This window comes from Amblyomma mixtum, chromosome 9 (genome assembly GCF_055824585.1).
Source record: "Amblyomma mixtum isolate Tamu chromosome 9, ASM5582458v1, whole genome shotgun sequence".
Lineage (NCBI taxonomy): Eukaryota > Metazoa > Arthropoda > Arachnida > Ixodida > Ixodidae > Amblyomma > Amblyomma mixtum.
The window spans coordinates 76,084,473-76,098,312 of NC_143020.1; the positions used below are offsets into that span (position 1 = coordinate 76,084,473).

The 13,840-nt window shown below is 48.0% G+C and overlaps 1 pseudogene; it reads left to right on the forward strand.

Annotated features, from left to right (window-relative positions):
* Positions 1 to 349: 349 nt before the first annotated feature.
* LOC149329770 (uncharacterized) lies at positions 350 to 5,838 on the forward strand (annotated as a pseudogene).
* The last annotated feature ends 8,002 nt before the right edge of the window (positions 5,839 to 13,840 follow it).

Here is a 13,840-nt window from a genome sequence, read left to right on the forward strand (position 1 = left end):
GTATCCCGTCTGCAGCGACCGCATTTCGAAGACGCCGGAATACAAAACCACCATTGTACTATGCATTGTCGGCACACATAGAGAACCCCAGTTATTGTATTTATTCCGAAGCCCTCCAGTACATCCTCCCTCATATCCTATATGTACCTCTTGCGCTTCTAGCCCCACGTCCTTTACAAAAGACATTACCTTGTTCTCAGGCCCTGTGCCACCTGCAGCTCATTCCTCCCGTCACACAAGTCCGGAGACCATAATGACGGCGTTCGTCCTAATCACCGGAGCCATCATTTTTGGGATTGTGCTGGCCACAACTTCGTCCACGAAGAAAAAGACTTGCGACAAGCCAGCCTGTCGCGAGGTAAGGAGTCGCGGTTCCATTTACAGTAGTGTTCGCGTGAAGACACCAGATTCATTAGAACTCGTGCATTACATTGTTGAGCGGGAAGCATACTTGACAACGTTCGCGGTTCCATTTACAGTAGTGTTCGCGTGAAGACAACAGATTCATTAGAACTCGTGCATTACATTGTTCAGCGGGAAGCATAGTTGACAACGTTCGCGGTTCGATTTGCAGTAGTGTTCGCGTGAAGACACCAGATACATTAGAACTCGTGCATTACATTGTTCAGCGGGAAGCATAGTTGCATCAGCTTATGCCAGAGGCCTTCAACAAGCGCAGTGTTACTCTTTGGCATTCGCTTCTTGAAGTCACAGTTACTAGTCCAAGAAAGAGGCCGACGCTGTCGTGTCTCTCTATCCCGCGTCGGCCCCTTTTTGCCGCTGAGAGCCATGTACTTTCTGAGCCGCGGAGCTTGACAGGCTCTGCACGTTCGTCGCGTATCTTTGTTCATATCGAAAGTCTTGCAGTGCCTCAGGAGTCAGAACGCAAGATGTCAGTCATTCAGTCGCACTTATGGAGGCTCTGAAAAACAGTGATTGCAACTAGCTCCTTTCATTGTGCTTGTTTTTCCTGGTGCTGCTAATAGAGTAAACCAGAGCACAGAAAAAACGTTTCCCGAAATTTTACCGGTAAACATGCCGACAGCTCATCAATAGCCAAGCTAAGTAACGTTGCAATAAAAGGAAACGAGCGCTGGATTTTCAACTGCATCGGCGCTTTAGGCCGTAAACGGTAACTCATGTACGGTTAGCTCGCGGATAACAGTGGAATCTACAATGGATTGGGAGCCAGCCACCTAAATTCACAAGAATTGCTGTCAAAGAGACTGCTGTCAAGATTTCGCGGTCGTTTATAATACCGCCTTCCTCCGCGTAGGGGGAACTGTTTGACAGTTTTTATGGCCGTGCTCATGCTTGTCCTTCAGACACTAATTTTTACTGAGCCCGCGCGATTTCACAGGTACCGCAGTTCTGGCGATACTTTTCGGCTTGGCGGTGATGTTTCTCTGAAAAAAAAAAGAGCGAAAAAGAAAACGGCAGGCAGGTTGCTAAAGGCACTCATAATTGTTGTCCAGGCACGCGCTTTACCTGAAAAAAAAAAGAACGGTGCAGTGGACCCATACTTCAGACGACTCGGCTGAGACAAGTTTTTCAATGTGAACTGCTCTACTTCCGCCGAAGGCTTCCGAGAAGCTGTACCATAATAAGTTTTTGGCCCGTAAGGAAACTAAACAGGGAGTTCTAATTTATTCGTTCAGTTATTGCTATTTAGCGTTGTCCAAGTCAGTCTCTAGCATCAAAACATTATAAAACTATATCTTAGATTCCGAGTATACAAACCCCAGTTGCGGGGGTTGGTCTTCAATATTTAAACTGTCACCGCAGGAAAGATCATAGATACATGATTTTTTTTAAGAAAAGCACGGCTTTGTTATGAAGTAATAAAAAACATTTCCCTTTACACGGTAAAACACGCGTAGATGTCACACTTCTCAAAGCGTACAGGGGCCCTTGAACGCTATCCGAAAACTAAAGTACGCGCCCTTTCTATGAATCGATGAGAGGCTTCTTTTAGGTGTTTTCTCGAGCTAGCTTGGCAAACTTATTATCTAAACGCCCAAAAAGATGTGGGTTGTGTCTGAAAATGGTAAATGTTTCCCTTATGGTCCCACTTATTTTTTGTATGCACCCGCATATTTCTGTGGGCTGTGAAAAGCACTGCCCTTGGCGCAGGCCAACCTCCTTTCACACAGGAAAGGGCTCTTTTTTTCCTGCCTTTTCTATGTGAAGAGACCTGGGAGAATTTGACAATGAAATAAGTATTCGCGCTGAATGCACCCTAAAAGGCCAAGTTTTCTGAGAAAACTGCTGAGTGGACATAACGAAGGCTGATGATAATGCTACGAGTGCACTGAAAGAAGAATTTACGAGAAAAATTTTAATAATAATCCAACAAATCTCTGGGAATGGCCCCCAGCCAGTGAAAATTATGGTCAGTAGGGGCGACGACTACTTTCCATTGCTCCTGCCATTCATAACGCAGGTTGTTCAATAAAGCACCTAACATGTCTTGTGGTCGCGCTATAAGCAAGACGGCGTCGTCGGTTATGCTTCCGTTTTCGTTGCATACTACTCAAACCGTAGTATTAGAGAGCAAAACACACATTTTTCATTCAGTCACGATGGCCGGTGTTCTATCTTTGTGAAATACTCCCATGAGCCTTCTTTGTTGTCGGTGTACTTCACACACTTTTTCTGCAGGGGGATTATAGAAGTGCCCCTTCCGGTCAGTCTTAAACAGAGCCGTGGGCAGACACCCAGTGCTGCGTGTACTAGATTTTGCAGATTGTGCTTTGCGCACAGTCGTGCACGAGGAGAATTACGCGCGGTTTCCTTGACGTGTTGTTTCGGCCCTGGTATCCAGGTGCTGGACTACATGGACTCCATCGTGGAAAAAAGCGTGAAGCCATGCCACGAGTTCTACCGGCACGTCTGTGGCCGGTGGATCGGGAACGCCTCGCTCCCAGATCCTCTCGCCTCGTCCTTTATGGCGGAGGTACTGCTCAACTACACCGCCAGGAGGCACCGGGAGATGGTGGCGAGGCAGGCGCTGGCGGAGCCCGCCGACTCTGTGTTCCGGTACTACAACAACTGCGTCCCTTATCTGGGCGTGTCAAGGACCATCCGCGAAATAGTCGACAAGGTCTTAGAGGTAAGAGAAGGCCATACTGCATGCAGGGTTGAGATCGTGCACTGGAGGGTGCGGTTTTGTGGGCAGATTTTACAAAGCAGGCAAAAAGTGAGTTCCAGGCAGCTTCCGGACTGATCTGCACTGCTCAAAACATTATCTCCTTTCTTCCTCGCTCCTCTACCGTTTCTGCCTCTCTTTCCGACTGTTCACGCGTCAGCACTAGTACCGGTCACTTACGGTGCAGACACCGCCTCTTTTTTCTCATCACCGCAGGGCAATATAGCTTGCCTATATCTAATCTACTATCTCTATTTCTAATATCTCTCTACGCCTCGAGAGAGTATTTCTTCTCTGTTCAATTATTTTCTAAAGAAGATTTCAAGCGGCAACGTAAAAAGTTACAGCAGCCTACGAATTCTCTCAGGAAATACTCTGCTTCAGTGTGGCTTGTATATATGCACCTGAGCATTGAGATGCAAGGCGCACTGAATACTGCGGCTCTTAAACGTTGAGGTACACCATCACTAACACATTCTTAAATTTTTTGATTATGAAGTAAAAAATAAGGAAGGAGCGCATTTTAACTATTTCGGATTTTAAAAAATCATCACATATTCTCGGTATGACACACTAAAATGGAGATTGTCTCTGCACTATGCGCGAGATGCGAACTCTCAAATAAACTTTCCTGTTTGCGCACCGCCAATTTCTTTGGAAGGGGTGTTTTTCATCTAACTGGTGAAATATTTAGCGTCATTTACAGCTTCATGCCAGAAGACACGCCCACACCCACTATTGTTACAAGTGCGGCGCACTTAATCCAATGTTCCTTGATTCAAGGACGTTGGAGGCTCTAGCATGAAGAAAGTCCGTTCAAGGAGAACGTACGTGTATGTGTGGGCCCAAAGGGCGCCTCCTTATTACTTTCCAGCGATTAGATCGCGCTACCTCGGCAGAATAAGATGGCCGCACATCGAGAAGGAGGAGGAGCAGGAAAAAGCTTGATTTCAGGCCGGCTCTGAGGCCACATATTCAAACCGACTTTAATAAGCAGTTTTTGTGTTTATATTTTATTCGAAACGACATCGAATCAGGATAATGCTGTTTTTATTATTTGCAGGAAATATCTTGCGAAATCTTGAAACTCAAATGCCATTTTTCCGCAGGTGGCCGGCACAAAGCAAGAATCATGGCTCAAGATGTCTTCAGAAGAGACATTCCTCAAGCTGGTACAGCTTTCCTTTCTGCACCGGCTAAACGCACTTTTCATAGTAACCGCCGGAATTCAAGACAACAAGACACACCTAGCAATAGACAGATGGAGATCCTTCGAACAGCGATTGCCTAAAACGGATAAAGGCGACCAAGGTAACAGTTACCTTACCTCCGTGCTTAAAGCCATCGGAAACGAAAGCATCAGCGACGCCGTCGCCGCACAATGCCGCTCCCTTGGTGACGGTATCGGGCTCAACGAGACGCTGCGGCGCACGCAGCGCTCCCCTTTGGCGCCTACATCTGCAGCCGAATGCAGAGAGTTCCCGCCCGGCAAGTGGATTCAAGGGGCGAACGCCCAGGAGAAAGTGCAGCTGCCCCCTCACACGCACATCCTCGCGAGAGATTTCAAAGCTACATGCAGCGACATCAAGTCCGTCCTTCTGCGCCAGACAACGCTAGTGAGGACCGTGTATACTCTTGCACTGCTGGCAGTCGATTTCCTTAAGCTCGACTTCATGCTCAGCACCCAGTCGCAGCAGCTGGAGGAAGAGGTCGTGCAGAAGATTTGCCACCAGGACACCATGACCACATTCAAACGCCCCTGGCTTCCGGCTCTGTCCAAAGTAGTTTCTGTCTCACCGGACACTGCCGACGCAATCAGTGGCTAGTTCTCTACTCTGAAGATGATGATTTAGGGAGCCGGTGTCAGATATCCGAAGTGGATGAACATGAAAGATCGAATCGCAGCGCTGACCAAAGCGAAAGAGATGCGCATAACGACATTCAGCAATGGCACCCTTTCCAAAGAAGACCTGGAGAACAGCCGGTTCCAACAGAGTTTGTAAATGAGCGGCAACGACTGGATATAAAACAAGGCCACAGTGCTGAGAAGAACGAAGGCCCCGGATGACGTTAATGAGGACTCCATGATGGCTGATGATGATGAGTACCTGGAGACCGTAGAGGTACTGCTGCTTGCAGATGCGACGACAAACACCGTAGTCGTCCCGCATATGTTCCGCGTGCCTCTGGTCGTTTTCCCGGGCGTATCTGCAGGCAGCTGCGCCAACCTCGCGATGTTTGGTTTCCACATCGCCCAAAAGGTGATGTCGCTACTGCTCGGGATGCGAGGTGTATCGCCTTGGTCGAACGACACTGCCAGCTACTACGCAGCCGCGCAGAGCTGCTACGCCAATAATTCTGGCGCCTTCCATGGTTCGTTGGGGGACGCGGAGTTTGACGAGGCCGTCGGAGCCGCCTTCGCGTTGCGAGTGGTCCTTCAGGTCGGGATGTTGGTTGCGAAGACTGCCCCGGCAAGCGAAGCCCCGTTGTTTTCAATGGAGCTGTTCTTCCGACGCGCCTGTCTTTCTCTCTGCGCTGGCGGAAGGACGCTTGCGGACTTCAATTCTCTCGACCAGGACACAGCTTGGGGCGCATGCACGCTTGCAGTGTCGACCATGGAGGCGTTTCACCGCACGTTCGGCTGTAGAGCGGACGATCAAATGGCGGCACCATGGCGCTGCAAAATTTAGTCTTCCGTTGCGTTGAGTGCACTAAAACAGCAGCCATATATAAATGTACGCCCGCACCTGAATGAGGAAGGTGTCTAATTTATAATAGCCTGTTTTTTCATAGCCCTCCAGAAGTGTTTCTTGAACCTAGGCCAGTAAGAACGAACAATTCGTGGTAAAAGGAACGGACCCACCCTCCCTCTAAGTTCCCGACCGTGCCGCACTGCATGCTACTGCACACGGACGATGCACCGGCGACCTGCACCTGTCATGACACCTGGAGTGCATCGTCAGGTGGCACAAGCGTGTAGTACTGCTCGGTCGGGAACTTGGAGGGTGTAAGGTTCTCATCTCCCGAATGGTACCTGTGCGTTCCAGCATTCCTAAAGTTTTTCGGTATTCAACCAACCCATCCGCGGTTCGCTTAAAAATAAAAATTCTCCGCCTTGAGATTCTTTCCATTGCTTTAGTGTGTGGAATCTTGGTGGGTTCAAACCGTAGCTTCAGCGTTCGCTTTTGATGAAGGGCAAACATTAGTGCCAATCTGGTGTGCTGTTTGTGCGCGTTAATTAACCCTATGTGGTCAAACTTAATTTGGAGACCTCCATTAGGGCGTTACTTGTTGCTTACGTAGGGCTTCGGAACATTAAAGCCCACATGTCAGACCATTCCTTTCCTTTCTGCACGTGATTCTTCTACATACTAACCGGGCCTTTGCTCTAAAAGGTAACCGCAGAACGTCCGTGTGTAGGCTTCGAGTAGCAGTGTACATTTGCATACAGAAGGTTCAGGTCGTGCTTGATATACCTTGCACTTGGGGGGGGGGGGGGGGGGTACTTCAAGTGACAATTCTGAAGCCTGCGGGGGGGTCATATTGGTCAAGGCTGCGTGCCATAAGTTAGGTTGCGAGTTTTTTTAATGGCGCTTGGCTTGCGAAATCTGGCAGAATGACTCCGTACTCCCTCGCTAGGTTCTCTAAGGCCACCAGTGAGGTAACACGCCATTTTGCTGGAGTCTGCCTACTATCCTGATCTTCGTGTTTGTTCCTGTCCTCTAGGCAGTTTCCAGATTGCGTAAAAGGACACTTGGCGTCGTTAACTAGTGGCCACGGGCTCCAAAGGATATCCGAGTGTGAGTACATACGCTTCTGTGTAGGTTATGGCTTAGTGATTATGCGCCTGATGCTTTATCGAATAAAGCAGACAGCGGCATACACAAAACACGAACCTACTGAAAAGATGCCAGGACGGAGAGCATAAAATCGCTTCTCCTGTAGCGGGTTCTTTTCATGGAACAAACTTAAATCCTACATAGAGGTAAAAATAATTATTGTCCAGCAAGAGAGGTTTTCCCGGGCTCAGTAACAATAGTTCTTTCAAGGAATTTGTGCTGGGTGGGAGAATGTTTGCATCCCCAGAGGGAGGTTTTGAAAGTAGCCTCCGGGAACTAATTTTTGAGCAATTTATAATTTTTTGAGAAAATTACGGACATTTTCTTTTTTTTACGTGCGAAGGCATATTCTTTGGTTCCCTGCTCTTATTAGAGCTTTTCTTGAGCCTCCTGCAGCTGGTAGCCTTTGAGCAAGAGCCGAAGTGATACTACGCAAAAATTTTATTACAGTGCATGTTGCAGTAACACAGTATAGCAATACATTTCCCACACTAAGGGGGATGAAGGAAGGATAAACCATGGTGTAGATGTCACGTGAGGCATCCGGCAACATAATGAAGGAAGTTAACTAGCACAGGACACGGACACTGCATGTTACGGCGAGAGCGACCAAGAGCTGCAGCATAATTATTAAAGGTATATAAGAAGCTTGGCACATCCATGGAGCCAGGCCGCTATACACGCATTCACACACTGCCACTCCCGACACACACAGCAGTCACTTCCCACCGCAGAGCTGAAAGACCATCACTGTGGCTATACCTGAATGCACCAACTACCAGCAGCAAAAAGTGATGGCTCTGCAGAAATCCCTCTCAAAACTATTCCCGGATAACAAAATGATCTTTAATAAAAATATATTTGCATTTAGTAGCCACTGATGCAGCATTGCCTATTGCAGTAGCTATTCGTATATCGATAGGCCTCGAAATAAATTTAGCTGAGTGATGGAAAACCAGAAAATGTATTTTGTGAAGTTAATAAAAAATCCAACACGATCGCAAAAACTTCCAAGACATTATCGAAAGCCTTAAACGCTGTCGCTGAGGACGCATGCAAAAACGGCTAACACACTGCTAGGGCGACTGTCGCCACCGAGAGGAAATCATGGAAACAGTTCAAACATTAGCCGAAGCTGGTCATGCTTTGCATATCCGGAAACTACCAATCTGTTTAGGTTGAATGAAAGATTGAGGTAGTAGCACGGATCGTTTGACTGCGAAGGCTTCTCCATCCAGCTCGAATCTGAAAATTCTCTCACTTCTAGTGCAAGTTCACTGCGTCCATCGGGGTGCAAGACAGTCATCTTAATCTTTTGCCGGAAAGGCCACTGAACAGCGTCGTCCATTTCACCCTTGTGTAACTGAATCCCAACGTGTAGTGCCGCAACGTCACCGGTTTGAATGATACAGAAAGCAGGTGTCACGCAGTAGCCACGTAGGCAAACTCGGTGATTAGCGTACTGTACAAAGCCAGCGTTGCGCGCCATCTCTGAAAGGGCTTTTACACCTCTTACAGTAAACAGGTCACAGAACACATCTAATGCAGGTGGTCTTTGGGACTGGTAGGAGCTCTCCAACATTTTCTGAGCACTTCCTTCAGTTCGCAGCGTAATTCGTGCTAGAATTTCGCGGTTCTGACTGGAGAGATTTGTCCACCGAGATAAAGCTTCTTCAATTGACCTGCTTGCATTCTCCGAGAGTTCACAAAATAGACCAAGTTTTGAAACTAGACATTCCTTTGCTTTCTCAGCAGCCACTCCGGCCTCCCGCATACCTTGAGTCAACCTGTGGTATCTTTCTTCAAGCGGCACTGCAAACTTCTTAATTTGTTCACTCATTGCGGGTATTTTTTGAAGAGGACTGTAAGTAACGTTTTTCTGTGTAAGATCTATAACGTTGGAAGCTGCTTGAAGTGTTTCGCCCAAAACCCTATCTCTCTGAATAAGTAGCTCTTCTACTTCTTCTGTTAACATATTTATGCTACGAGAGAGTTCGCCGAGTCTCTCACATTGAACCTTGGCTTCGCTTCTTAAACGTTTAAGAAGCGTCTTCATACTTCCCTCCAGGCTCTCCAACATCCCTTGCACCGTCGTCGAAGTAACTGCATCGTCCATGTAGCGCGACTGCGCATCCAAATTCGATGCATGAGCAATCGGCATCGCGCCACAACTGGACCTCAGGTGCGCGCAGACGTCCTTGCAAAGTACCCTGGCCGAGCACGCGGGGCAGCAGGTTAGGTGGTGTTCGCATTCACGTTCAAAGTGCGAGCGTATTTCTGCTGCCATCATCACGTGCCGGCAACCATTTTCTTCGTTCCAGCACTTCACCTGTAAGAATATACGAGAACTTTTAAATCATAAAGGCGCCATAACTTTATCCGCTAATGCCGGTTGTAATCAGCGATATGCGCTTAACACGCAGCTGTGATTCTTCGAGTATCACCTTTAGAGCCGTTAAAAAGTGCAAGAATTCTCTACACAGTGCACCTTACAGGGAGGAAACCGCAAGTGCCACGAAAGGTGTACTATTGGGAGTTTTTGCACACTTGGAAACCCGCCTTCTTGCACGAACCATGTGCGCATGCGCGAAATTTTTGTACAGATTGCGGAAAGCAACCTGCACGGTGTTACTCCATGCCAGGGCCGTGCGTAGCCCATAGAAAACAATGAAAACGATCGCTGCTAACAAGTATTCGTAGCCCTAATAACTAATGTTTATAATGGGCAATCATCTTTATTAAACCAAAAAGAAGTGTGAGCTCCCAGGGTAGTAGCAGGAGTCGGGAGCCCCATATTCGCAATCAAAAACCCCATCGCGATGTGCTGACATGAACAAAGAAGCTGCCGCATACCGCGGCCACGACGCAATGGTGAACGAGCGATGACGCCAAGGCAACAAGCGCGAACGGTAAGTGGGAGAGAGCCGGCCATTCTTTCGCACAGCTCGCCTTTGTCGCCCTAAATATTACGCCTCGTATCGCCCGCACCAAGGGTGATGCTCAAATCGGGGAATTTTCACTTTGTTCGGAAACTTGAATGTTTTTTTTTTCCGAAAAAAAAAGCGCCAGATAACAGAGAATGCTTAAAACCCGTCAATAGCCTACCGGTAACCGCCTTTCCTCGTCCTGCGCCGCCACTCCTCCCCCCTCCCCCCCCCCCCCCCCCCCCCCCACACACACACGTGATGCGGAGCTAGAAGACTCTTTCCGGAGTAATCACTGGCGCTACGCATCACTCAGCCTTCGAACTCGTGTTTTTGCGGAATTTGTTCACGTCATATTATGACTGCTTGCCGAAACATTAAGAGAGAATTCCTAAATGTCGTAGCGCTTCGGTGGTTCCGTAATTAGCTGTCAAGCACTGTGTCAATCCGCTCGCAAGCTCGGCGCTGGTTGATCTACCGCATTCACCTTCGTGCTTCAGACTCTTCTGTCGCAGGCGCTCCGAGTACGACTGCATTTACTACCCCCTCTCAATGCGGCCCGCAGTACGAATACATCGCCGACCTGCGATCTATCAGCGGCACCACTTTCGCGCAGCCGCAACGCTGCCTCCAAAGCATCGTCGATTACTGAGAAGGCAAGGCTGTTTTGTTTCTAGCTATGCTCAAGCGCAAGAAAATTCGTAAAAGAGGAGAGGGGGACAGATGTGCCAAAAAAAAAAACGAAAAGCTTGGTTTATCGTTTGGTTTAACGTCCCAAAACGACTCAGGCTATGAGGGACGCCATAGTGGAGGGCTCCGGTAATTTCGACCACCTGGGGTTCTTTAACGTGCACTGACCCTCGTCTTTCGGGCCAGTAGCCGAGCGCTGTAACCACTGAGCCATCGCGGCGGGGCCGGAAAGAGAAGAGAACGGAGAGGGGGGAAGTGACATGCGGGAAAGAAACTAAAAAAAAGTAATAAAACAGACATCAGTTGGCTTTCATCAAAATCGTTCTTGATGTGCTGAAAAGCTTAGCAATACGTCAAAAACTATTTCGATGGAACCCTCCGAGGTCTGTTTTATTACACTTTTTTTTAGTTTCTTTCGCCAGTGTCACCCCCCCTCCCTCCCCCCCTGTTTTCCTCGCTATCTACGGCTGCGTAGCTTTTTCCAGCTGATGATAAAGAGGTGACAGTGCATTTATTGGTTCTTGCCCTGCTTGACCTTTCATAATCTTCTCGCGTGTGTATCCCTCCCTTCCTTTCTCTGTCTGTATATAAGGTGCGGATGCGAAATAAAGTTTTTTTCAGCGCAGTTGTGTGTTTTCCTTGTCATCGCGCGTTTTCTGCCAGCGCTGTTCTCGAAATGATCCTCATCTTCGGCGACCGGCCCGCATGGTTTCTACTACAGGCGTAAAAGGTTTCGTATTTTTTCCCCATTACGAGTGCTTTTGGATGCCTTTAGCTGCCTTCCCAACTGCCGGACTGCCGCCGCCAGCTCGTGTAAATGGTCATTCGGTGGGCAGTGACTGGCTGCACGCGTCACTGACCAATTCATGGCCTGCACGCTGCGGCCGCGGCGAGACACCTGTATTCTAAAGGAATCTGAAAAGTAACAATAGCAAAACCAAAACGAATGGCTGAGCTGAGCTGAGCGATTACCATTCAGGTACGCTACAAAGCGTTCTTATTGTCGATGTGAACAGGTGACTACGTTGCAAATAAATTCTCAAGTTCCGATTTGCTCCTTTCCTAACATCCCCATAAGATGCTGATCGCTTTACGTCATTTTTTTTTAGACGCAACATTTAGAGAATGTGACGGATTAGAATAAAGGAACAAAAGCGAAACTGCTTTTCCCAGCCATCAAAGCATCTTTTCGCCGGCGTATTTGTCGACAGATGGCGCAACTTCGTTCTTTACCGCCCTTCATGCTGAGAAACAACCCATTCTCCGCATGGGGGCCCTACCATAAAAAATCAGCGCGAAAAATTTGAAGGCGTCTTCCTGGCTCCCATGCGTTAAGTTGCTGGGCATCACGACCGGTGCACGCAGGCCAACCGCGCCTCATCCAAGTGACGCAAATCTTCGTATTCTCGCACGTCGACCGCACACGCCCCTGTTTATTCCTCCTACCTGGGTAGCATCTGCTCATCCAAATAGCGTAGGGCGTTAAAGAAATTAACTCATAATGGCCGGCTATGAAATCAATTGGCCGAGCACAGCTACCCGAATGGTCGCTGCACATCTCTAAGTAGTCTTATAGTAAATGTTCATTGAGAAGCAAACGTTGGGCAGGTTTTTTACCCGCGTCCATCACAGCACCAGTGGTTTCCCTCTGCACCCTTTTGTGTTTCTGAGGCACTCCCTTAAAGTGGCCCTTAAATTAATTTGATGGGCATATTCTAGTGCAACAGATTTGTAGCTGATGTTGCAGCCGGTAATCGAGTCAAATTGGAAAGCTCGGCGTGGACGCAATAATTTATAACAAAATTTTTATAATCGCTGCTCGCAGTAGCTTTCAACCGACTAGGGTGACAGCTCACCGCCGCGTCCCCCAGCCCATTGACGTCAGTGGGAAACCTGGGCGAGCCCATACAGCCGCGTGCCGCACCCCGATAGTCTTGGCGAGCTTTCAACATGCGTATTACATACATACTGTGACATATTCCAAACGAAACGCTTCAGTACTTACACACACTTTTTTCTTTTCAAAATTACGAAGCACGCCGCCGCTTTACAACTGGCCACCGTTGCCACGCTCAAACATCCCTTTACCGCGGGATCGAGCCAACAGTTAAGCAGCTGGTAACCCCGACCGGTGAGATAATGACAGTGCTTATCGATTGCCCATTTCAATGCGTGGGTGTTAATGGGCAGCTTTCCTCCAAGATTAAGTATCTTACTATAGCGGGGCCCGGATGAAAATTTTTGTTCGAACTAAGGCGCTTTGATGAAGAGAAGCTGCTTGCAAGTGCCACAAAGACATCTGCAAAGAGCATATGCTTGTGATTAGCTGTTCGAATTAAACTAGCACTTTCCAAAACAAGCATAACGACTGGTATTTTATTCACACTTTCAAGCGCACCAGCCTGGTACCTACTCGACTTGCCGATGCGTTGTCTCTCTTGCTCACCTCCGCACAAGTGATGTTCGTACCCAGTCCTGCTTATCGCATGCGAGGACACTTTATAAGGTATCTAGCACCTTCGGCAAGAAGCATAATAGGTGAGGGTGATGAAATAACTTTCTGCCACATTAGAGTAACACAGTGCATAGACCACGAATTTAATGGAAGGAACGCCGACCAAAAGGTTGTTAATAATAAGAAGAGTGATCAAGGCTTCCGTATGGAAGCCGCCACATCTTCGTCTTATTAACAACAACCTTCTGGTCGACTTTCCTTCCATTAAATTCATGAATCTTCTGCCCGACCAAACGAGTTTTCGTCGAACGTTAGATTTCAGTGCATAGACCACTTCACTGTTGCATTTACCAGACATCTTTCGAGCCCGATTTCTCATTGCGTAATTTTGTGATGTTTTGTCTATATGTTGATTGTATGCACATGGACAAAATTTTGGTGACAGCGTGAAAACTTTCTTTTACGTCGTGGCTACTCGCGGTCTGATTTATGCCGTCGAAATCAATTCTATATCAAAATGCAGAGCAGGACGCAGCTTTGCCTCAGAAGAATGTCCTTTCTCGTGCTTCCTGCCCTTTGCCTGTTGCTTGCGCTGCTCTGCCTTGTGATTAAGCAACTAGCCCGTGATGTGAGCCTAGGCATGTTCAGTGTTTATGTCTCAGCCGTTCGGGCTTATCACTCTAGATACCAGAGGTCCCCTTCTTTGCGACGGATATGATATAGAGAGCTCGTGGGCATTGTGTTGGCCTTCTGTCCAGCCCTTAGAGTCCGCAAAAAGAACATG